The sequence below is a fragment of the Sinohyriopsis cumingii genome, chromosome 13, assembly GCF_028554795.1.
Source record: "Sinohyriopsis cumingii isolate HCF-2022 chromosome 13, ASM2855479v2, whole genome shotgun sequence".
Classification (NCBI taxonomy): Eukaryota; Metazoa; Mollusca; class Bivalvia; order Unionida; family Unionidae; genus Sinohyriopsis; species Sinohyriopsis cumingii.
In genome coordinates this window covers 71,871,972-71,898,816 of record NC_142973.1, presented here as the reverse complement: position 1 = coordinate 71,898,816, position 26,845 = coordinate 71,871,972, and the positions used below count along the sequence as shown (strand labels likewise).

At 35.7% G+C, this 26,845-nt stretch overlaps 1 pseudogene across 1 annotated transcript in view; it reads right to left on the bottom strand.

The window, feature by feature from the left end:
* The window catches only part of LOC149785823 (H(+)/Cl(-) exchange transporter 7-like), a 121,510-nt pseudogene extending 99,311 nt beyond the window's left edge, over positions 1 to 22,199 (bottom strand). Inside the window, exons 1-3 of the transcript XR_016413460.1 lie at positions 22,092 to 22,199; positions 19,216 to 19,398; positions 228 to 302 (exon numbers count right to left, since the gene is read on the bottom strand). The product of XR_016413460.1 is annotated as a H(+)/Cl(-) exchange transporter 7-like (transcript). The remainder of the gene's footprint in view (positions 1 to 227; positions 303 to 19,215; positions 19,399 to 22,091) is intronic.
* Positions 22,200 to 26,845: the final 4,646 nt, after the last annotated feature.

Genomic DNA, 26,845 nt, shown 5'->3' with positions numbered 1-26,845 from the left:
ATCACACTGAACTGCCTGTGAACTCCCAACAGCTGCAACACCTTGAGGAATCTTCGCTTGAGAGCTCACATGGAAAGCAATCTCAGATGCAAGCATCATGCATTGCAAACATTCTCTGGGAAAAAGTCATGGGGAATAAAGCTAAAGCTAGGAACCATGATTCTAATTCTCCATGCTTAACTGTAAAAAGTGTTTTGTTTAGGAAAAGATATGCAAAATAAACTTACCTCCCATTTGGAGACAAGCCTTTTCCTAAATCTTGGAGATTCCACACCATACTGCCGCAACCTTTTCTGTATGTCCTGTGGCAAGGGATGGAAAGAAAACAATATAAAAAGTGATAAAGTTCCCCTGTGTCCTCCCACTCCCAATATTTTAATTCACATGAGTACCTAACTTTTATGTACAATTTACCCATACATTTAGTGAAAGCATACATTTAACAAGACTTATGGTTTTTATTCCTCCTGTACATGTACTATATATACTCAGTTGTAAGTCGAGACCAACTACAAACTACATGAATCCTGATCTGACATTGCATAATGCAACTGCAGATCAGGGTCTATTTTGTTTGTTCTACAAACTGTTTCTCCTAACAAACAGCAGAGACCCAAATCTGCCAGCACATTATGCAACAGCAGATCTGGGTCTGTGCAGTTACAGCTGGACTCGTCTTATAAGTGAGTATATATGGTAATAAAAAATACATTTACTGTGCTCCTGAACTTGTGGACAAAAAAATTGTGATGACATTGCCATGGGTAACACAGAAGTGACCAGCTCTTGTTAAATTACTATGTCAAAATCTTTTATTAACCACAATGATTCTTTTTATATTTTTTGCATGTGCATATTGTCATATATATCCAATATATATATTAAAATAAAGGGGAACAAAGACTGAGTAACACTTCATTTTTGTCGTGTTATTTCAGCAGTGATGTATTCTGGATCACCATGGAAGTTAACTACCTTTACAGTACATGCAACTGAGATGATTAGCACTCATTCTTTATGTCAAGTAGAAATTTTTAAAATAATTTTAAAATAAATATATATATAAGATTTTTTAAATTTCTCTTCTTTCTGTCAGATATTTATTACAATGATATAATTTCAAAGGCCTGTATCTATATATCATAAACTGGGTTTGATAAAAATAAATTCATATTTGTTTGTGTCATCACACTCACCATCCAGTACAGGTAAATGCTTAAAATCAAAGTCAGAGTCCTGACTATCAACTTGTGCAATGGAATGCAAGTAAATACAAAATCAGGTTAAATGTCCCTGGGTTCATAAGATCGATGAAGTTCAAAAAGCAAGAAATGATTTTTACCTTGACCCTAAACCCCATATACAGATGTGCAGATGGATGTTAGTCATTAGATCTGTACCATTTTCATTTAGAACCAATTAAATATTCCAATTAGTGTTATAATAAAAAGTATATTTCAATGCCACCATACATGTTTGAGGAGAATAAATAAGATTTTCAAGATGGCCACAATAGTGCCATATTGGAGGTCAGATGGGCACAACTTTTGTTCAGAACCAATTATATATTCTTATAGTGTTTAAATGGAAAACCCATTTTCATACAACCATTAATTCAGGATATGCATCCAAATCAAGATTCCAGAATGGCTTTATAACGGCAGCCATATTGGGCATCAGCATCATTGTAATATAGCAGCAAATATATATTGTGTAAAAGAAGCTTCTTTTTTAATGTTGACATGATCATCTGTTCAGGATAATTAGTTTACATATTAAATTAGTTCAATTTTGGAAACACAGCCATGTCAAGAAGGTTACCATGGACCAGGACCAACCAGACATTGTAAGAAGTGTTTCAGCAAAAACCCGATGGAAATGCCATCATCCATCAAGGATCATTAACAGTAACAAGATACTCAAGATAGCCACCATGTTGATCATACTCAGATTAGCAGCCACCATGTTGATCATACTCAGATTAGCACCATTTTTATTTAGGACTTAGAACTCCATGATGATGTGACTCCATCTGCTACAATAACACTAGATTAAAGATTCACCATGACAATTATATTGAATGTCAGATAGGCACCATTTTCTGGGAGGGACTAGCAAGACATAATAAAAAGTCTTAGTGAAAACCACATGCTAACATGACAATCTGTTCAGGAGGACCAGTGATAACAGGGGTTTTGAGATATCCATAATTTCAAAGAAAACATGATTAGCACCATTTTTGTTTAAGACAATAGACATCATAAGAAGATTTTTTTTAGTGAAAACCGTATAACAAAATGACCAACCATTAAAGACTACTAGTGACAGCAAGATTTTCAAGCTGACCATCATTGTGGCCATAGTGGATGTCCACCAATTTCATTAGAATTCAACTTGACATTGGGATCAATGTGCATGCTAAGTTTAACACTTTTCCCAGATGTTGAGAGGAAGTAGCAAAAAGAAACACATGCTAATGAGGGACAACATACAATAGGCCATCCTCTGGGACATCATACAATAGGCCATCCTCTGGGACAACATACAACAGGTCATCCTCTGGGACAACATACAATAGGACATCCTCTGGGACAACATACAATTGGACATCCTCTGGAACAGCATGCAATTGAACATCCTCTGGAACAACATACAATAGGACATCCTCTGGGACAACATACAATAGGACATCCTCTGGAACAACATACAATAGGACATCATCTGGCACAACATACAATAGGACATCCTCTGGAACAACATACAATAGGACATCCTCTGGGTCAATGATCAACAGAGCTAATAAAGATCATTGGCAAGTGTAGAACTGCAAACCCAGAGTTCATAGGATTAACAAAATAGGCAAGATTATTTTACTGTATGTGATAATTACTGATATTGCTTCTGCATTTACCCCCTATCCCCTACCCCTGACAATGGTGATGTGTCCTACCTTTTTCTTGCACACCATCAGGCTCTCATTTGGGGGCCTTAGTGCCATGCTGCCCCTTTACCATCTTTTAGTGCCATCTATTTTGTCCCTCTCTCTTATTTAAATTTGCTTAATTAAGTCCTGTTAATTAGTACAGTGTACATTTGTATCATGCTTACAACTGGAAAAAGGAGTTCCTGAAAGCCATTAATGAACACTTTACCATCAGGTATATATCTAACAAAGTGGAATTAAAATCAATAAAAACACTTCATGTTTGATATTAGATATATTGCCAGTTTAAGTTCCTAACACATTGTCTTGAAGAAAATAAATCATACACTGAATATGAACCTAAAAAATGTGTCTTAGCATAGATAGTTTCTGAAATGTTTTGAGACTTTATAATTAGAAATCCAGACTTGGTGTTCTTAAACTGAATGTTCACTGTAACATGAAAAATGCCACAAATAAAGTTTCTGTTGAAAATTTTCAAAGAAACAGTTGCTTTAAATCAACCGATTAAATGTAATTCCATATTTTGATGAGTGATCCCTCATCATGACATACAGTAACTATAAACTGATTTCACAGCTCCATCTTCTAAAGATGGAATATATCAGAAGCTTATGTCTTGATATATTCCAGCATAAATTCCATAACACAATGGGAAGAAAAAAAGATTTTGTCTTGGTTTGCTTCTGGAAGTGTTGAACACTAACCCCTTAATGCAAGTACTATTGCATGTGCCAAGCTACTGTTCATTATAGACCTATTAACATGGAGTCACATAATTACATTGATAAATTCTAAGAACAGTCTACATAAGGCACAAATGTTTAACTGCCAAACATGCTGATCATGCCCTTCAATACACTGATTATTATTTCACCCAAGGAATTTAAAAGACAAGCACTCCAGGCTCTCCTAAAAGCTTGAATTCTCCACTATATTCAGCTGATTGTCTGGTATGGAAAGAAATCGTTTTCAAAATTTTTAATATCAATGGGTAGATGAAATAGGTCTGGTAATCTACTTCTAGCAGGAATATTCTTTTCTTCCTAAATGGTTGTGGTATTAATTTAACTTTAAGATGTCTTTTGGGTATCATAACATTAATAAGCATAATTGGATTTCATTCTAAAAGAGTTTGGGAAACAAGTAAATTACTTTCAACTTTAATGTGTTTTGGGGTATCATATTATTAACAGGCATTGGACTTCAAAGACAAAGGAAATCCGATGCTGGGAAATGTCAGTGCACAGACTCAATTTTCTTCCCAAACTGGAATTTTGGAAAGCACATAAAAAAACAAGTCATATAATAGCACTTTGGGTTGGATACAACTAATGCTCTCTGCTCTTCTGGTGACACCAAGTATTTCTTGACAGAAAATAGTACCATTGTGTTTTTGTTTCTTTTGTTTCTCAACATGCCACTAAGACTAAATGAAATACAAAATGGCACATGATTTCATGCAATGATATTTACTCAGTGAAACCACACTACAGTATGCCTTTAACACAAATTCTGATGTAACATGATCAATGCATGGCTCCCAAAATTATAAAATAATTTCACCAATTTACTTCAGCAACTTCAAGTTTTAGTTTTATACAACAATTTTGCCAATAATTTACTTAAGTAATTAAAAGATTCAGAAAAGTCTCATTTAAAACTTTGGCAAGATGTATTCTTGAAGAAAAAAATCTTTTTACAGTGTCTTCCTTTACATGAATAAAGATGTTAAAAGTTTCTATTTTTTAACATTTATTTCAATTATGCAAATAGTCACTGCACTCATCTTAGCCTATTTTTAAAAGATGACAATAAGGCCATTCCAGCCAAGGACTTTATTTGCTATTTTTAAAAGATGACAATAAGGCCATTCCAGCCAAGGACTTTATTTGCTATTTTTAAAAGATGACAAAAAGGTCATTCCAGCCCAAGAACATTATTTACTTTTTTATAAAGATGACAATAAGACCATAACAGCCGAGGACTTTATTTGCTAATTTTTAATGATGACAATAAAGCCATTCCAGCCCAAGGACTTCATTTACTGTTTTTAAAAGATGACAGTAAGGCCATTCCATCTCAAGGACTTTATTTACTATTTTTAAAGGATGACAATAAGGCCATTCCAGCTGAAGGACTTTATTTGCTATTTTTAAAAGATGACAATATGGCCATTCCAGCCCAAGGACTTTATTTGCTATTTTTAAAAGATGACAATAAGGTCATTCCAGCCCAAGGACATTATTTACTTTTTTTAAAAGATGACAATAAGCTCATTCCAGCCCAAGGACATTATTTACTTTTTTTAAAAGATGACAATAAGACCATTACAGCCAAGGACTTTATTTGCTATCTCTTAATGATGACAATAAAGCCATTCCAGACCAAGGACTTTATTTACCTTTTTCAAAAGATGACAGTAAGGCCATTCCATCCCAAGGATTTTATTTGCTATTTTTAAAGGATGACAATAATACCATTCCAGCTGAAGTACTTTATTTGCTATTTTTAAAAGATGACAATAAGACCATTACAGCCCAAGGACTTTATTTGCTATTTTTTAATGATGACAATAAAGCCATTCCACCCCAAGGACTTCATTTACTTTTTTTAAAAGATGACAGTAAGGCCATTCCATCCCAAGGACTTTATTTGCTACTTTTAAAGGATGACGATAAAGCCATTCCAGCCGAAGTACTTTATTTCCTATTTTTAAAAGATGACAATAAGATCATTCCAGCCCAAGGACTTTATTTGCTATTTTTAAAGATGACAATATGGCCATTCAGCCCAAGGACTTTTTTGCTATTTTGAAAAGATTACAATAAGGCCATTCTAGCCCAAGGACTTTATTTACTATTTTTAAAGGATGACAATAAAGCCATTCCAGCCCAAGGACTTTCTTTGCTATTTTTTAAAAATGACAATAAGGCCATTCCAGCCCAAGGACTTTATTTACTATTTTTAAAAGATGACAGTAAGGCCATTCCATCCCAAGGACTTTATTTGCTATTTTGAAAGGATGACAATAAGGCCATTCCAACCCAAGGACTTTATTTGCTATTTTTAAAAGATGACAGTAAGGCCATTCCATCCCAAGGACTTTATTTGCTATTTTTAAAGGATGACAATAACGCCATTCCAGCCCAAGGACTTTGTTATTTTTAAAGGATGAAGTACTTTATTTGTTATTTTTAAAAGATGACAATAAGGCCATTCCAGCCCAAGGACTTTATTTGCTGTTTTGAAAAGATGACAATAAGGCCATTCCAGCCCAAGGACTTTATTTACTATTTTTAAATGATGACAATAAAGCCATTCCAGCCCAAGGACTTTCTTTGCTATTTTTTAAAAATGACAATAAGGCCATTCCAGCCCAAGGACTTTATTTACTATTTTTAAAAGATGACAGTAAGGCCATTCCATCCCAAGGACTTTATTTGCTGTTTTTAAAGGATGACAATAAGGCCATTCCAGCCCAAGGACTTTATTTGCTATTTTTAAAAGATGACAGTAAGGCCATTCCCAAGGACTTTATTTGCTATTTTTAAAGGATGACAATAACGCCATTCCAGCCCAAGGACTTTGTTATTTTTAAAGGATGAAGGGGACTTTATTTGCTATTTTTAAGGATGACAATAAAGGCATTCCAACCCAAGGACATTATTTGCTATTTTTAAAAGATGACAAGATGGCCATTCCAGCCCAAGGACTTTATTTGTTTTTTTTAAATGATGAAGGCCATTCCAGCCCAGGGACTTTATTTGCTATTTCTAAAAGATGACAATAGGGACATTCCATCCCAAGGACTTTATTTGCTATTTTTAAAAGATGACAATAAGGCCATTCCAGCCTAAGGACTTTAGTTGCATTTTTTAAAGAATGAATCCATTCCAACGCAAGGACTTTATTTGCTATTTTTAAAAGATGACAGTAAGGTCATTCCAGCCCAAGGGCATTATTTGCTTTTTCTAAAAGATGACAATAAGACCATTACAGCCCAAGGACTTTATTTGCTATTTTTTAATGATGACAATAAAGCCATTGCAGCACAAGTACTTTATTTGCTATTTTTAAAAGATGACAATAGGGACATTCCAGCCCAAGGACTTTATCTGCTATTTTTAAAAGATGACAATAAGGCCATTCTGGCCCAAGGACTTTATTTGCTTTTTTTAAAAGATGACAATATGGCCATTCAAGCCCAAGGACTTTATTTGCTATTTTGAAAAGATGACAATAAGACCATTCCAGCCCAAGGAACTTTTTTTTACTATTTTTAAATGATGACAATAAAGCCATTCCAGCCCAAGGACTTTATTTGCTATTTTTTAAAAATGACAATAAGGCCATTCCAGCCCAAGGACTTTGTTTGCTATTTTTAAAGGATGAAGGCCATTCCATCCCAAGGACTTTATTTGCTATTTTTAAAGGATGACAATAAGGCCATTCCAGCCCAAGGACATTATTTCCTATTTCTAAAAGATGACAATAAGGCTATTCCAGCCCAAGGACTTCATTTGCTATTTTTAAAAGATGACAATAAAGCCATTCCAGCCCAAGGATTTTATTTGCTTTTTTCAAAAGATGACAATATGGCCATTCCAGCCCAAGGACTTTACTTGCTATTTTCAAAAGATGACAATAAGACCATTACAGCCCAAGGACTTTATTTGCTATTTTTTAATGATGACAATAAAGCCATTCCACCCCAAGGACTTCATTTACTTTTTTTAAAAGATGACAGTAAGGCCATTCCATCCCAAGGACTTTATTTGCTACTTTTAAAGGATGACGATAAAGCCATTCCAGCCGAAGTACTTTATTTCCTATTTTTAAAAGATGACAATAAGATCATTCCAGCCCAAGGACTTTATTTGCTATTTTTAAAGATGACAATATGGCCATTCCAGCCCAAGGACTTTTTTGCTATTTTGAAAAGATTACAATAAGGCCATTCTAGCCCAAGGACTTTATTTACTATTTTTAAAGGATGACAATAAAGCCATTCCAGCCCAAGGACTTTCTTTGCTATTTTTTAAAAATGACAATAAGGCCATTCCAGCCCAAGGACTTTATTTACTATTTTTAAAAGATGACAGTAAGGCCATTCCATCCCAAGGACTTTATTTGCTATTTTTAAAGGATGACAATAAGGCCATTCCAACCCAAGGACTTTATTTGCTATTTTTAAAAGATGACAATAAGGCCATTCCATCCCAAGGACTTTATTTGCTATTTTTAAAGGATGACAATAACGCCATTCCAGCCCAAGGACTTTGTTATTTTTAAAGGATGAAGTACTTTATTTGTTATTTTTAAAAGATGACAATAAGGCCATTCCAGCCCAAGGACTTTATTTGCTGTTTTGAAAAGATGACAATAAGGCCATTCCAGCCCAAGGACTTTATTTGCTGTTTTGAAAAGATGACAATAAGGCCATTCCAGCCCAAGGACTTTATTTACTATTTTTAAATGATGACAATAAAGCCATTCCAGCCCAAGGACTTTCTTTGCTATTTTTTAAAAATGACAATAAGGCCATTCCAGCCCAAGGACTTTATTTACTATTTTTAAAAGATGACAGTAAGGCCATTCCATCCCAAGGACTTTATTTGCTGTTTTTAAAGGATGACAATAAGGCCATTCCAGCCCAAGGACTTTATTTGCTATTTTTAAAAGATGACAGTAAGGCCATTCCCAAGGACTTTATTTGCTATTTTTAAAGGATGACAATAACGCCATTCCAGCCCAAGGACTTTGTTATTTTTAAAGGATGAAGGGGACTTTATTTGCTATTTTTAAGGATGACAATAAGGCCATTCCAGCCTAAGGACTTTAGTTGCATTTTTTAAAGAATGAATCCATTCCAACGCAAGGACTTTATTTGCTATTTTTAAAAGATGACAGTAAGGTCATTCCAGCCCAAGGGCATTATTTGCTTTTTCTAAAAGATGACAATAAGACCATTACAGCCCAAGGACTTTATTTGCTATTTTTTAATGATGACAATAAAGCCATTGCAGCCCAAGTACTTTATTTGCTATTTTTAAAAGATGACAATAGGGACATTCCAGCCCAAGGACTTTATCTGCTATTTTTAAAAGATGACAATAAGGCCATTCTGGCCCAAGGACTTTATTTGCTTTTTTTAAAAGATGACAATATGGCCATTCAAGCCCAAGGACTTTATTTGCTATTTTGAAAAGATGACAATAAGACCATTCCAGCCCAAGGACCTTTTTTTACTATTTTTAAATGATGACAATAAAGCCATTCCAGCCCAAGGACTTTATTTGCTATTTTTTAAAAATGACAATAAGGCCATTCCAGCCCAAGGACTTTGTTTGCTATTTTTAAAGGATGAAGGCCATTCCATCCCAAGGACTTTATTTGCTATTTTTAAAGGATGACAATAAGGCCATTCCAGCCCAAGGACATTATTTCCTATTTCTAAAAGATGACAATAAGGCTATTCCAGCCCAAGGACTTTATTTGCTATTTTTAAAAGATGACAATAAAGCCATTCCAGCCCAAGGATTTTATTTGCTTTTTTCAAAAGATGACAATATGGCCATTCCAGCCCAAGGACTTTACTTGCTATTTTCAAAAGATGACAATAAGGCCATTCCAGCCCAAGGACTTTATTTGCTATTTTTAAAGGATGAAGGCCATTCCAGCCCAAGGACTGTATTTGCTATTTTTAAAGGATGAAGGCCATTCCAATGCAAGGACTTTATTTGCTATTTTTAAAGATGACAATAAATGCATTCCAGCCCAAGGACTTTATTTGCTATTTTTTAAAAATGACAATAAGGCCATTCCAGCCCAAGGACTTTATTTGCTATTTTTAAAGGATGAAGGCCATTCCATCCCAAGGACTTTATTTGCTATTTTTAAAAGATGACAATAAAGGCATTACAGCCCAAGGACTTTATTTGCTATTTTTAAAAGATGACAGTAAGACCATTCCAGCCCAAGGAATTTTTTTTGCTATCTTTAAATGATGACAATAAGGGCATTCCAGCCCAAGGACTTTATTTGCTATTTTTAAAGGATGAAAGCCATTCCAATGCAAGGACTTTATTTGCTATTTTTAAAGGATGACAATAAAGGCATTCCAGCCCAAGGACATTATTTGCTAATTTTAAAGGATGACAATATGGCCATTCCAGCCCAAGGACTTTATTTGCTATTTTTAAAGGATGAAGGCCATTCCAACACAAGGACTTTATTTGCTATTTTTTAAAGATGACAATAAGGCCGTTCCAGCCCAAGGACATTATTTGCTATTTTTAAAGGATGACAGTATGGTCATTCCAGCCCAAAGACTATTTGCTGTTTGTAAAAGATGACAATAAAACCATTCCAGACCAAGGAATTTATTAATAGTTAAGAGGGACATTTGAAAAGTTCTGAATATTTTGTTACAACTGTTTGTTTCTTTGAACCGCTCATAAAACTGAATGTCAAGCAATGAACAAAACAACGTCCTATATAATGATTTGCAACCTACCAGACATCAGCAGATATATGCATGTGACATAATACAGGTAAACAGCAGTGACCAAAATATGGCATCTGATATGCATGTGACCATAATACAGGTAAGCAGCAATGACCAAAAAATGGCATTGATATGCATGTGACATAACACAGGTAAACAGCAGTGACCAAAAAATGGCATCAGATATGCATGTGAAATAACACAGGTCAACAGCAATTACCAAAACATGGCATCAGAGAACATTCTACTACTGAGAAAAGAGCATAAAGTAAAATCCATGTATTTTCATGATTCTCTTTGATATCATGACAAACTTGAAAAACAGTTTACAGATATAATTCTCTGCTATTTCCAAATTTTTTGTTGCTTTCATGGTCTGAAACATGGTTATGGAAAATGAAACATGGAAAATGACCCACATTCTGGAAGACTGCAGTCTGCAAATAGTCAGCACAAAGTGACTGCTATCTGCAAATAGTCAGCACAAAGTGACTGCTGTCTGCAAATAGTCAACACAAAGTGACTGCTGTTTGCAAATAGCACAAAGTGGCTGCTGTCTGCTAATAGTCAGCACAAAGTGGCTGCTGTCTGTAAGTCAGCACAAAGTGACTGCTGTCTGTAAAAGTCAGCACAAATTGACTGCTGTCTGCAAATAGTCAGCACAAAGTGGCTGCTGTCTGCAAACAGTCAACACAAAGTGATTGCTATCTACAAAAAGTCAGCACAAATTGACTGCTGCCTGCAAATAGTCAGCACAAAGTGGCTGCTGTCTGCTAATAGTCAGCACAAAGTGACTGCTGTCTGTAAAAGTCAGCACAAATTGACTGCTGTCTGCAAATAGCACAAAGTGGCTGCTGTCTGCAAATAGTCAACACAAAGTGACTGCTGTCTACAAATAGTCAGCACAAAGTGGCTGCTATCTGCTAATATTCAGTACAAATTGACTGCTGTGAAGGAGGAAGTTGATGATGGTGCTTGTCCTACACAATCACTCTACATATATGGGCTTTCAAGAGAGTTTTATTTTGTAAATAAAGGCCCACTGATTGATGTACCTGTGCTCAGCTCAGCAAGTGCCAAAAGGCATTTTTATTTCTCAAAAAGTGTTTTCAAACATTGCAGAACACTACCAAACAAACTGTCTTGTTAAGTTTGGTACAAATCTCATTTTTTAAAAAAGCAATTTAAAGCTTTAACTTTTTTAATAAAATGGTGGCAATGTTTAGTGTTTAAACATTATTTCAACCAATTTGAATGACGTTCAGGTCATAATGATTTCCATCAGATTTGTTCAAATTTTGAGAGGTCATTTAAAGATTTTTCTGTTTTTAGTAACTGTGGCCATATAAAATGGCAGGTGACATCTGAACCAACTTAAAGGAATCTCATGCCAGAATATTTTCTTTCAAATTCAATTGAATTCCATTTAGTGCCTTTTTAGAAGAAGTCATTTTAAGGTTTATTTTTTAATTGTGAGAAAAAGTCTTTCAAATCTTTTTGAGTAACAATGGCCATATATGGTCATTCTCTCTGCTTTGGATAGCAGAAAGATTACAGTCCTCAACCTCCTTGATTTGTCTGCAGCATTTGACACAATAGACCATGATATATTACTTCACCATCTCCAGAATGTATTTGGCATTCATGATACACCCTTACTGTGGTTCAACTTCTAATTGGTCAACAGGACACAAATTGTATCTGCAAATGGAATACACTCCAGCCCAGTTGATCTATGTTGTGGTGTTCCACAGGGGTCTGTTCTTGGTCCTGTTCTCTTCATTCTATACATTCAGCCGCTTTCAAGTGTCATAGATCATCATCCAGTGTCTTACAAATTGTATGCTGATGGCACCCAAATATACAAATCTAGCCACCCAACTGTAGCTGATGTTACCATCCAAGGTGTAGAGAGGTGCATTTCTGATGTGAAATCATGGATGACATGTAACAAGCTGCAGATGAATGATGATAAAACTGAGGCCAATCTGATCACACCACAAAGACTTTCTCATTCACATCCTTTACCTCAAACAATAAATATCAGAAGCACCAACATTATATTCACACAGTCAGTATGAAACCTAGGTGTTACTCTGGACAGTACTCTCACATTGCACCAACATGTCATGAACATATGCAAGGCTGCATATCTTGAGCTGAGATGCATCAGCCCCATTTGCAAATATTTTTCAGTTGATGCCACTAAAATACTTGTCTGTTCATTGGTACTTTCAAGACTTGATTATTGTTAACTCAATTCTGTCTGGTTTATCTCAATATCTACTCCAGAAACTTCAAAAAGTTCAGAACACAGCTTCTCGGATCATCCTTAGAGTACCACAATCAGAGCACACCTCCCTGCTGCTCTGTACCCTACACAGGCTATCCATTTGATCCAGAATCAAACACAAAATGTGTTCTCTGTGCTACGTTTCACTGATGGACTCCAGTCCAACATACCTATCCGACCTCACCCATGTGTACACACCAGCAAGATACTTACGCTCCTCTTCTGAAAATCGTATACTCCTTATTCCCGCTATGAAAATGAAGTCATATGGACAACATTCTTTTGCATACCAGGGCCCAGCAATGCGGAATGAACTGCCTACTGAACTTAGACACAGTGATCCCATTCAAGAGTGCTCTTAAAACTCACCTATTTCGACTGCAAGAACAAACTTAAAGACCTAATAATGTTTCCTACCTTAAATATTTTCAGCATGTTTTTTATGTTTTCTAATTTCAAGATGTTTGTTTTTTGTTATCATAGCACTATATGTTTTTCTGTGTTTTAGGTGTTGTCAAATATTGTAAAGCGTTTATAGCTTCTAAAGATTAGGCACTATACAAAGTCCTCATTATTATTATTCTTATTATTATTATTATTATTATTATTACTATTATCATGATGAAAGATTAGCATCAGGTTAACAAATCTAAATCAGCTTCAGCCAGTTTCTATCAAATTTGGTCAAATTCTGTTGATCAATTTTTGAGAAAATGTCCAGTCACGTAGATATTAATTGTGAACTGAAAGTAGACTATGCAAAAACAAATGAAGCACCATAACCCACTCAGGTGAGCTAAACATCACAAGACAGGCTGAAAAACTAGAAACACCAATGGCATTGCTTTTTACTTTGAATTAAACTACAAGACAAAAATGACAATGATGCTAGCAAAACTTGTGGGTGCAAAGTAATTTGTTGATATGACCATCTTCTGGACATGCCAATAATATTTACCAAATTTTAAAACACTACAGAACTAGTTGCACACATGACGTTGTGTCATATACTGCAATAAACAACCAGACAAAAGAAGAACAATCAATAAATCGAATGAATATTGGGGAAAATGTAATTAACCATTATGTGCATCAGATTCTTTAGGTTATGACTTTAAAATTTACCAAAGTTCCTGGCAATCAATCAAAAACTGCAGGTCTAATTCTGCAGTCAAGTGTCAGATACAAGGACAGATAAACAGATCAATGGACACAAGTATTACTTTCACCTACACTGACATAAGACAATAGTTTATTATTACACCAGTATGACAGTGTGTCACTTTGACCAATCAGGTTTTCTTTATTTGATGAATTTAGTATACTAAATGGAAATATACTGAATATATTTCAAATTCATATATTCAACGCTTTCAAAAGGAGTTGTGAAAGAATAGGAAGAAACATGATCAAATAAGAATCTGAAAATTCTTAATATGTGACTTATTCCCATATATGTCAATGACAATGTCACCAATACCCATAGTAATCAATGACAATATGTCACCTATACCCAAAGTAACCAACAATAATAAGTCACCTATACCAATAGTAATCAATGATAATATGTCACCTATATCCATAGTAATCAATGATAGTATGTCACCTATACCCATAGTAATCAATGATATGTCACCTATACTGATAGCAATTAATGATACTATGTCACCTATACCCAAAGTAATCAATGATAATAAGTCACCTATACCCAAAGTAAACAATGATATGAAGTCAACTATCCCCATAGTAATCAATGTCACCTATACCCAAAGTAACCAATGATATGAAGTCACCTATACCCACAGTAATCAATGATATGTCACCTATACCAAAGTAATCAATGATATTTATTATGTCACCTATACCCAAAGTAATCATTGATATTATGTCACCTATACCTATAGTAATCAATGATTATATGTCACCAATACCCGAAGTAATCAGTGACAATATGTCACCTATACCCAAAGTAATCAATGATAATGTCACCAATACCAATAGTAATCAATCATAATAAGTCACCTATATCCATAGTAATCACTGATATGATATCATCAATACCCATAATAATCAGTGACAATATGTCACCTATACCCAAAGTAGCCAATAATATGAAGCCAATGATATGTCACCTATACCCGTAGCAATCAATGATAATATGTCACCAATTCCAAAATAATCAATAATATGATGTCACCTATACCCACAGTAATCAATGATAATGTCAGCAACACCCAAAGTAATCAAAGACAATATGTCACCAATACCCAGAGTAATCAATGACAATATGCCACCATTGCCTAAAGTAATCAATTACAATATGTCACTTATGCCCATAGTAATCAATGATAATATGCCACCAATACCCATAGTAATCAATGATAATGTCACCATTACCCATAGTAATCAATGATACTATGCCACCAATACCCATAGTAATCAACAACAAATGTCATGCATAACCATAGTAAACAATGATATATCACCAATCCCCATAGTAATAAATGACAATGTGTCACATATACCTGACGTAATCAATGATAATTTGTCACCAATACCCATAGTAAACAATGATATGATGTCACCTATACCCAAAGTAATCCATGATATGAAGTCACCTTTACCTATAGTAATCAATGATATGTCATCAACCTACGGTAATCAATGATATGATGTCACCAACCTATAGTAATCAATGATATGATGTCACCAATATCCTTAGTAATCAATGATAATATGTCACCAATACCCTAAATATCAATGATAATATGTCACCTATAAACATAGTAAGTGATAATACAATATCCCTTATACCCATTGTAATCAATGACAATGTCACCTATATCCATAGTAATCAATGATAATGTCACATATACCCAAAGTAAACAATGATATGAAGTCAACTAACCCCATAGTAATCAATGATAATGTCACCTTTACCCAAAGTAATCAATGACAATATGTCACCTATACCCAAAGTAATCAATGATAATATGTCACATATACCCATAGTAATCAATGATAATAGGTCACCTATACCCAAAGTAACCAATGACAATGTCACCTATACCCATAGTAACCAATGACAATATGTCACCTATACCCATAGTAATCAATGACAATATGTCACCTATACCCATAGTAATCAATGACAATATGTCACCTTACCCATAGTAATCAATGATATGTCACCTATACCCATAGTAATCAATGAAAATATGTCACCTACACCCATAGTAATCAATGACAATATGTCACCTATACCCATAGTAATCAATGATAATATGTCACCTATACCCATAGTAATCAATGATATGATGTCACCAGTACCCAAAGTAATCAATGGCAATATGTCAGCTATACCAAAAGTAACCAATGATATGAAGTCACCTTTATCCATAGTAATCAATGATAATGTCACCTATGCCAAAGTAATCATTGACATGATGTCACCTTTACCCATAGTAATCAATGAATATATCACCAATACCCAAAGTAATCAATGACAATATGTCACCAATACCCATAGTAATCAATGACAATATGCCACCTATGCCCATATTAATCAATGATAATATGTCACCAACAAACATAGTGATGATAACAATGCCCCTTATATCCATAGTAAGTGATGATACAATATTCCCTATACCCAAAATAATCAATGATAATATTTCCCCTATACCCATAGTAATCAATGATAGTATGCCAAAAATACCCGAAGTAATCAACAACAATATGTCACCTATACCCATATTAATCAATATGTCACCCATGCCCATAGTAAACAATGATATGATGTCACCTATACCCAAAGTAATCCATGACATGAAGTCACCTTTACCTATAGTAATTAATGATATGTCACCAATACCCTTAGTAATCAATGACAATATGTCACCTATACCCATAGTAATCAATGATAATATGTCACCTATAAACACAGTAAGTGATATTATAATGTCCCTTATACCCATAGTAATCAATGACAATATGTCACATATACCTATAGTAATCAATGATAATATGTCACCCATGCCCACAGTAATCAATGACAATAAGTCATCTATACCCAAAGTAACCAATGATATGAAGTCATATATACCCATAGTAATCAATGACAACATGTCACATATACCCAGAGTAACCAATCATATGAAGTCATATATACCCATAGTAATCAATGATAATATGCCACCTATATCCATAGTAATCAATGATAATGTCACCCTTGCCCATAGTAATCAATGACAATATGTCACCTATACCCAAAGTAACCAATGATATGAAGTCACCTATACCCATAATAATCAATGATAATATGTCACCTATACCCATAGTAATCAATGATATGCTGCCACCTATACCCATAGTAATCAATGGTAATATGTCACCTATATCCATAGTAATCAATGATAGTATGTCACCTATACCCATAGTAATCAATGGCAATATGTCACCTATATCCATAGTAATCAATGATAATATGTCACCTATATCCATAGTAATCAATGACAATATGTCACCTATACCCATAGTAATCAATGACAATATGTCACCTATATCCATAGTAATCAATGATAATATGTCACATATACCTATAGTAATCAATGATATGATGTCACCTATACCCACAATAATCAATGATAGTATGTCACCTATACCCATAGTAATCAATGATAATATGTCACCTATACCAAAGTAATCAATGATAATGTCACCTATACCCACAATAATCAATGATAGTATGTCACCTATACCCAAAGTAATCAATGATAATGTCACCTATACCCATAGTAATCAAAGATAATATGTCACCAATACCCATAGTAATTAATGACAATATGTCACCAATACCCATAGTAATCAATGACAATATGTCCCCTATACCAATTGTAATCAATGATAATATGTCACCTATACCCATTGTAATTGATTACAGTGTCATGTATACCCATTGTAATTGATTACAGTGTCATGTATACCCATAGTAATTGATGATAATTATAAATATTGAGAAGATTATAACTTTGTTACCAATCAGATTATTGTTACTGTTCTTTTGCTATGGAAAGAAAAGAAGACTGAAAATGGAAACTAATACTGAGTGTAGAATTTTACTCCTGCAACTACTATGTGTGGGAATTGAGGTTTTAGAGCTTTACAAGTTAATGACACTCACTGAAGATTTTCCTAATTTCACAGGAACAACAGCAAACACCACCACCACCAATAATAATAATAATAATAATAATGACAACAAACAAATAATAATTCAAAGTAAAATAGGTTCCCTTTTAGATCTTAAAATACACATTTAAAGTGCTCTCTCCTTCAATTTGGAGTAAAGTAATGCAGTGATACTGTTCATGGGTTTGTCTTGGAAGAAATACTATATCAGAAAGATGCTTACCCTACTTCTGGAGGAGAGTACAGCAGTTGCAGCATGTTTTTATCAAGCAGAGCATATCATAGGGCTTCACGGCATATCATGGGGCTTCATGGCATATCATGGGGCTTCATGGTATATCATGGGGCTTCAGGGTGCATCATGGCGCCTCAGGGCATATCGTGGGGCTTCCTAACATATCATGAGGCCTCATGGCATATCATGGGGCTTCAGGGTGTATCACTGGGCTTTGGGGTGCATCATGGGGCTTCATAACATCATGGGGCTTCAGGGTGTATCATGGGGCCTCAGGGCATATCATTGGGCTTCATAACATATCATGAGGCTTCAGGGTGTATCATGGGGCCTCAGAGCATATCATGGGGTTTCATAACATATCATGAGGCTTCAGGGCATATCGTAGGGTTCAGCATATATTATGCAACTTCAGGAATATGTGTGTGTTTGTGTGTGTGTGTGATTTTGATTTTTAACATAACTTTAACAATTTTTTCAGTCCTATCACTACGATGTCTGAGGTGTGGCAGTTTATAGTGACTTCTAGCACTGGGGCATAGTGCTGCATCATGTAGCATCATGTCCCACCCAGTCATCTTATTGTGACACCAGGCCGGGCAGTCCTAACATGAACCTCTAACTGCTGAGTGCCAAGTGACAGTGGCATCACAAGTGAGGTGTGGGGGTGTGGACTGCACCGGGTGACACCATCAGAGAGGGTGACACCAAAATGACTATGAAAAATTTGAATTTTTGTTCAGGAAGGAGGTCCATGTGGGTGACACCATGAGTTACTGCACATGACTATAAAATATTTGAATTTTTGTGCAGGAAGGAGGTCCGCGGGGGGTGACACCATGAGTTGTCGCACTGGGTGACACTAAAACTAGTGACGCCACTGCCAAGCAAAGCAGCTGCAAGTATCATTTTTATAAGTCTTTGGTATGATTAGGACGGGGTTCGAACCACCGACACCCTGCATATGAGGTGGACCCTATAATCACTTAGGCCACCAAAGCAGTGACTTCATGGTTAGTCAACCATATTAAGGAGAAACTTACCCTGAATTTGGCGGAAATCAAGGCTGTTATACTATTCTGTGTGAGTGTGTCAGTATATGTTTGCTGACTGTCTTTGGAATCTTGACTTTCCAGATGCAGCAGACTTGTTAGCTGTTCCTTGGATTGCCTTTGTTGATTGTCATGGTCCTTTTCTATATCGTCATTGACTTTACTCACTGTAAACTATAACAGAAAGAAAATATCTTCATATTTGCCAGGGCTATACAAAACCTTATTGTCTCATGCACGGGATCAGTCTGTGTGAACAAAACCTGATAGTCTGATGACCAGGATTGGTCATTTTAAACAAAACCTTATATAGTTGCATGGTCAGGATTAGTTAAGTTTTAGTTTGACCATTACCTGGAAGCAAATAATATGATAATTCCATTAAAAAGTGCAACTTTAAAATAAAAAAAACAAATTCCCTGTTTCATCTGCAAGAGTTATGTGTAACTTTTCAAGGTACCATCTTCTTCCAGGCCACCATTTTCTTCTCTTAATATAATATTAGTGTGTAACCTAGAATGGACTCTCAACATGTGCTAATATAGTCACATACTGAAATCCAACTTCCACTATCAGCAAAAGCGAAACAATGGCTTTATTTATCAAAACTGTAGCAATATAACAGTTTAATTAAAATAGATAATTTAGCTAATAATTAGTGATGCTTGCCAAGAGTCCAATTTCAAGTACATCATATGCTTATCATCTGGGTTTTTTTTACAAGTCACAAGAGACAATATTATTTGACTTTGCAACACATTCAAGACCATTATTGTATCTGAGTAATACTTCAGTTTTCTAATGGAGTTCATAGTCTTAAGGAAGGATCTAAACAGTATTTGTATATATGATGGAAACAAGGTGTTTAGGCATTTTTTTACAGACCTTGCCCAGTGCTATTTTTCGTAATTAATTTAACAGAGTGTACGAAATAAAATAAAGAAATTTATAAAAATTTGAAATATTGCTAAAACTACATGAAAATCTAATTAGGTACGCTTCATATACATGCAAGCATGCATGCTGAACTTCATTTATCTGTTGGAAATTGTTTTAACTTAATTGTGTTTATACTACGTGGTTTTTACATCTTACAAAATGTCAAAGTTCAATGAGTGAGTGATTTTGATTTTAATGTAACTTTAACAATTTTCCAGTCATATCGCTGTGATGTCTGCAATGTGGCAGTTTAAGGTGATGTCTAGCACTGGGGCATCATGCCGCAGACATGTAGCATGATGTCCCACCCAGTCACATTATCCTGACACCAGGCCGACCAGTCCTAAAACTAACCTCTTAATGCCGAGTGCCAAGCGAGGCAGCTGTTAGTACCATTTTTATGTCTTTGGTATGACTCGGCCAGGGATCAAACCCATGACCTCCCGCATGCGAGGCGGAGGCTCTAACCAATAGGACACCGGAGTAGTGCAATTAAATCTAAAATGCTATGTACCTGGACTGATAAGTTGTTGTTGTTGTTGTTGGGTTTAACGCCATTTTTCAGCACGCGATTGGCTATACATGGCGGCCAGTATTAATGGTGAGGAAGAACCCGGGAAAACCCGGGAAAGAACCACCGACCCACGAGAAGCTACTGGCAAGCTTTCTCACATACCCACATTAGCCGAATCCGAGACTCGAACCCACGCAGACAGCGGTGAGATGGCAGTGATCCGTAACGAAGAACGCTTTAGACCACTCGGCCACTCGGGGCCCCTGGACTGATAAGATAAGCATAATAATTGAAAAACTGCAATGACCCCAAAATCAAATCAGGCCATCTACATACTGCATATTTATATGCCATTATATAGAATTCCTTTCAATGCCATATGTAGAATTCCTTTCAATGCCATTATGTAGAATTCCTTTCAATGCCACTGACTGATTATTTTATGAAAACTTTTTCAATATTTCTTCAGGTTTTATATTTTCATCCACATTTGATGGCACATCAGCATAATTTGTCCAATACTGAAAGGCTTGACAAAGTTGGTAAAATTCTGTTCAGTTTATTTTTTTAAAAACAAAGTTACACAAATGCTTCCATCTTGTCAGCAATATCCTCCATATCTGATGCCAGATTAGACATGTGCATCATGTACAAATGAAAGCATAAGACATGCTCATTCTGCAATGATCCTACAGTTGCACAAGGGACTATTAAATAAGATCAAATTATGTTCAGTTGTTTTGGAGAAGTCATCCAAGAGTTTTTTTATTTTTAGTAATGGTAGCCATCTTTAATGGCAGATCAACATCATTTGCATACATTTATAAAGCCCTCAGTGTCATGATGCCTTCTTACAAATCTGAACAAATTCTGTCCAGCGTTTTTGGTTTTTGTTTTTTTTTAAATAAGTTGTCACTTAAAGGGTATTTACTATTTTTTAAAACAGTGGCCTTATTTCGTACCAGATCGACATAATTGTACAAAAATTGAGGCTCTTCATGGCAGAATGCTTTTGCTAAATTTCCTCAAAATTGGTATCATGGTTTTTAGAGAACAAAATTAAAATGGCAATTGTTCATTGTTCATGACACATGATGCACGTAGTGCCATTCTGTTTTTCATACTTGACCTAACGCCAGGTGAGCTATAATTTCAACGATTAAAAAATGTGAAAAAAATTAATTTGCTATACTAGTTTGCATGAAAATATAACTATCACAGTGGCTTATAACAATTATATGAACAGTGAACATAAGATAAGTGAACTCCATATCAACGAGGCAACACAGCATTAACCATAACAACTGACCTACTTATCCTAGTAACTGATTATGCCCCCTTCTCAAGACTCGACACACTATAGGCTAACTATTTGGTTTCAAACTTCGAGTTTATCTCCTCTACATACACCTACCTTGACTTTCTTTGATTGGTCTCCATTTGTAAGAGGCTCGAGCTCTTCTTCGACCAACGAAACTGAATCTTCAGTTACGGATATCTGTGTTGACATTTCCACTGCCATTTCGTAGGCTTAAAGAGAAACCAGAGCTTATTCCAAATTTATTTTCGTCCTTCTGAATTATTAATGAGACTAAAACTGTAATAAATTTGAACTAAATGTTTTCTTGTTTAAAATATAAGATAGTTTCAAATGATTCATACAATTTCACAAATTTCACCCAAAACTGTTAAGAGAATAAGTGAGATCTGCAGAAAATCCAGAAATTAGTGAGTCTATAATAAATTTTCAACAACTGTTCTCATGAAAAAGCATAAGGCAATTTAACATGTTTCAAGCATTTTCACGGATTTCGTGCACAAAAAAAATATATGAATCTATGAGGTGTAGCCTCTTCAGGCACATACTATTTTAATGGGGGGGAAGGAACTGATATTTCTTAAACCGGATTTTGTTTAATTTTGAGAGAAACACTTCATTCATCAAAAACAGAATGCAACGTTGTTTATAAAAGTAAACCTACTTCTCCAGAATTAGGGCAACAGGACAGTAAAAATAATGCAAAGGGATCTACTCTAGTTCGAAAACATCCTTGAAATTAAAATGGTTTATGCCGTAGATGTGATGAAGACACCGCACTTTGACATGGTACTGAAACGGAATACTCCCTCGGCTACACTACCCCTTGTCTCGTTATCTCAGGTTCTTTAGGATAGGTCTTTGTGTCTGAAGTGATACCTTGCTGAATCTGAGACAGATGTCTACCCAAGCGGGATACCCGTCTTATTCTCTTATTCCTGGCTTCTTGTCGCCGACTGAGTCGCTGGATCGCTGAGTCGTCGACTGGGTGTCCTGTGGTCGCCGTCTGTGTCGTCGACTGGATCGTCGACGGGGTTGACGGGTCGCTGACTGAGTCGCTGAGTCAACGACTTGGTCGCAGATTCGACGACTGGATCGCTAACTTGCTCCCAGAGTCGCCGACTGGGTCGCAAGTCGCAGAGTCGTCTACTGAGTCGCTGAATGTGACGCCGACAAGGTCGCGGTCGCGCGTCGTTACTTGATCGAGATCGAGATCGAGAGAGAGACGGAGCGAAATGGTGAGAGAAGAGATATCTTCAGTTAAAATGTGCTTTGTCGCAAGATTTCCACGTTTCTTTGACGAGCCTTGTAGCGTCTAGATCCTGGTCAACGAAAGACCCTGTCCCTACACGTTTTAAATTCCCCGGCCTGGCCCTTTCTTGTCCGGCGAACGACGACCATTCGTGCATGCTCCGGCGGGTGGTTATACCTGCAAGAAGGTCTTCACACAAAACCATTTCATAACACACCGCCAGTGCAGGCACAGTTAGCACGTATATAATACCTAGGCGGAATCACGTGACCAAACCTAAGCCGCTAGCCGGTGCTACACAGCCCGCTAAGATTTAAAATCAAACATGAACTATAATGAAATGAAAATTACTGTCCAAGGTTTTTACAGCACACTGAATAGAGCCCTGGGACTTCTACGATCTATAAAGATTAAAACAGTATTTTTTTTTCTCAAGTTATTATATTTACCCTTTTTTACCATGCTGACCACACTAATATTGCAAGCAAAACATTAATTTCTTTTCACCACAGAAAAATGGATTTAAAGCCAGTAACGATCTGTGTACAAGCAGCACACATATCATGGTCTCTTTAATGGGAAAAACATATACTGTTATATCATATTTTTAATAAAATTTAAGCATTAGATGTTTGAGTTCAAAAGAAATGCTTTTGCCATTAGTGGGTGGAGGGGGTTACAAAAACAGCTTTAACTTGAAAAGGTCTTTGGGGAAAAGTCTACTTTTTGTAATTATACTGTGTAAAGATTTGTTGAGCTACCACTGTTAAAATCTTCATGAAATGATGATAACTGCTCGTGTAAATAGTGGTATCAGAGCTCAGTATGCCAGCAATGGGTTTTCATGAGTTTGTTCTGGTATATTTTCTTTTCCCTGAAAAACTTCACATTCTAGAGTTACTTTTACTGTTAAAATAACAGCATCTTCCATGAAGATTGTACTTAAAAAAAATTGTTTAGAAAAATTAAATCGTCGTGTTAGTACTCGTTTCAGAGTCTATTGCCAATCAAAAAAAAACTGGAAGTCGCCGCCACCTCGCGTTGTCTGCATGGGGTAGCCGTGTACTAGCTAGCCTAACAAACTTAAACGATCTGACAACGAACCAAACCTGCATAAAGTCGATAGGAAGATGATTTAGTCTCAGAAATTGCGAGTACAATATCCACTGAAACAGCAGCGTTGATGAAAGTTGACCTTGAACTCACCGCACTAATAAAAAGACCTGCATGTCCATGATATCAGAGGTCCATTAGTCACATGATGTCAACAATAAATAACGTTAACGGCGAAATATGATTGGCTCAAAGAGTAATACTTAAATAACACCCATGCATCTGGTTCATGATGTTACCTTTTGAGGGAATCATGTTTCGTCGTGAACGTGTGTGCTGTATAGTCGAGACGTTTTGAAAGTGATTGTAACGTGCATTTGATCTGTGTGGACTTAATATTAAGATGTCTACTGTTTTTATGGAACATGATTCCTAAAGTTGAATCGAGTTAGTGTTGAGTTGGAACTTCTCCTGTTACTGAAGGAATGTATCGTAGAGTGGCAAACACCGTACTTTTTAGTAAATAGAGCACATTGCACGTGAGCATAAGTTTGTCCTACGAGCAAAATTCGCGCAATTCTAATGTTTCGGACTCCGTAGGATCAGTTTGGTGCAACGCAGAAAAATCAGTGATCGCTTGATGAATAGAGTAAAACAAGCCATAGATTATGGTCGTGTGCCTTCAAAGACGGACATAGCAGATGGATATCGATGGTAACGCGTGGAACGAAGTTTTTGGAAATTACTTACCTTGTCTCTTTTATAGTATAAAAGAAAAGGGTCCTATATTGGAACAGGTAATGTGGAATATCTGAGGAAATTGTTTTCACTCGGTATGATTTATTTTTCCCTTCAGGTTATTGCTTTTTTCAAAATTTAAGCTCGAGTTGAGCATCTGTTCTCTCAACCTCGGAATGGGCACGCTCTGACCCAATAACATAACAAAAATGTCGAAATATTTAAAATGGGGTGGAAAAAGTCACAAGACACTCGAACTAGAGACGACGGTGCAGAGTATGTTCGGTCCACCTGGACTATTTCTGCGATCCAAACATATGCCTAGAATTTATCTCAGCGCAATAGCCTGTATAAAAATCATACATTTTATTCATCTGTCACATCTTCGAAAAGCAGAAACAGAAATGTAATCGGTTAATTCTACAATTGGATTGACTGTAAGGTAGACAGAAGTAGCGAATGAAAAAAAGTTCTAATTTGCACCTTCACAGTCAGTCTTTGATTCGTTTTAGCCGAAGTGGTCTGGATGGCAGTTATCGGCGAATATTCTCAAATATATACGTTGGTCAACCTTAAACTAGGACCATAAAACAAAGTTACGTGATCGTGACCTTAAACTAGGACCATAAAACAAAGTATACGTGATCGTGACCTTGACCCCAAGGTAATAAAGGCTAGCAAGCATGTGGTAAATTTTTTTTTTTTCTTCAAAATTTCGTAATGATTCATGCCATATATTGTGATAATCTATCAAAGTGTGTAGGAAATAGTACCAATTTAACCCAAAATTAAACAAACTGTTGAAGTGTGACCTTAGAATTGAAATAAAATTAATAGACAGTTGGTATGCTTTCCAATCTCACGAATGATTTTTGGAGGGGCGGTTGCGGCTAATTAATTTTGTTTCTGCAAAAACAAATTATTCCATTTAAATTATGTTCTACATCACTGAATAAAAATGTACACCAATTTTTTTAGAGTATTTTTTTAATAAATATCTAACATTCAATTAAGTGACTTCTGATGTAAATGAGCGAAAGCTATTTGATATAAATGTAAAAAGCGTGTAATGCGATATTATTTTTGATACTTCATCCATTTAATTGCTGTTAAATGAAGGCTAATAAAGGCTATCAAGCATGTGGTAAAATGTATTTTTTCTCTCAAAATTTCGTAATGATTCATGAAATAAATTGTGATAATCTATCAAAGTGTTTTGGAAATAATACCAATTTAACCCAAAACTAAAACTTTCGGAAACGTAACTCCCATGTCTCAATGTTTCACTAGCACGGGTTCGACACCAATGGACAGGACAAATAATGTTCTTTAACAATTTCATTATATTAAATATTGGTTGAAAATTTGTTGAAGACAAAAATGTTCCATGCGACTCTAAAACACCTCATGAACATAAAGGAAGCGAACATTAAGTAAATAGGATATAATAATGTTGTTGTTGTTCTAGGGTTTAACGCCATTTTTCAGCACAAGATAGGCCATATATGGCGGCCAGTATAACTGGTGGAGGAAGAACCCTGGAAATCCCAGGAAAGAACCACCGACTCACGAGAAGCTACTGGCAGGCTTTCCCACGTACCCACGCTAGCCGAGCCTTGGACTCGAACATACGCAGACAGAGGTGAGATGGCAGTGATCCGGAACGGTGAGCGCTTTAGACCACTCGGCCACTCGGGGCCCCCGGATATAATAATAATAATACATATAGGAATTTAAGTGTAACCTTAGAATTAAAATAAAATTAATAGACAGTTGGTATGCTTTCAAATCGCATGAATGATTTTTT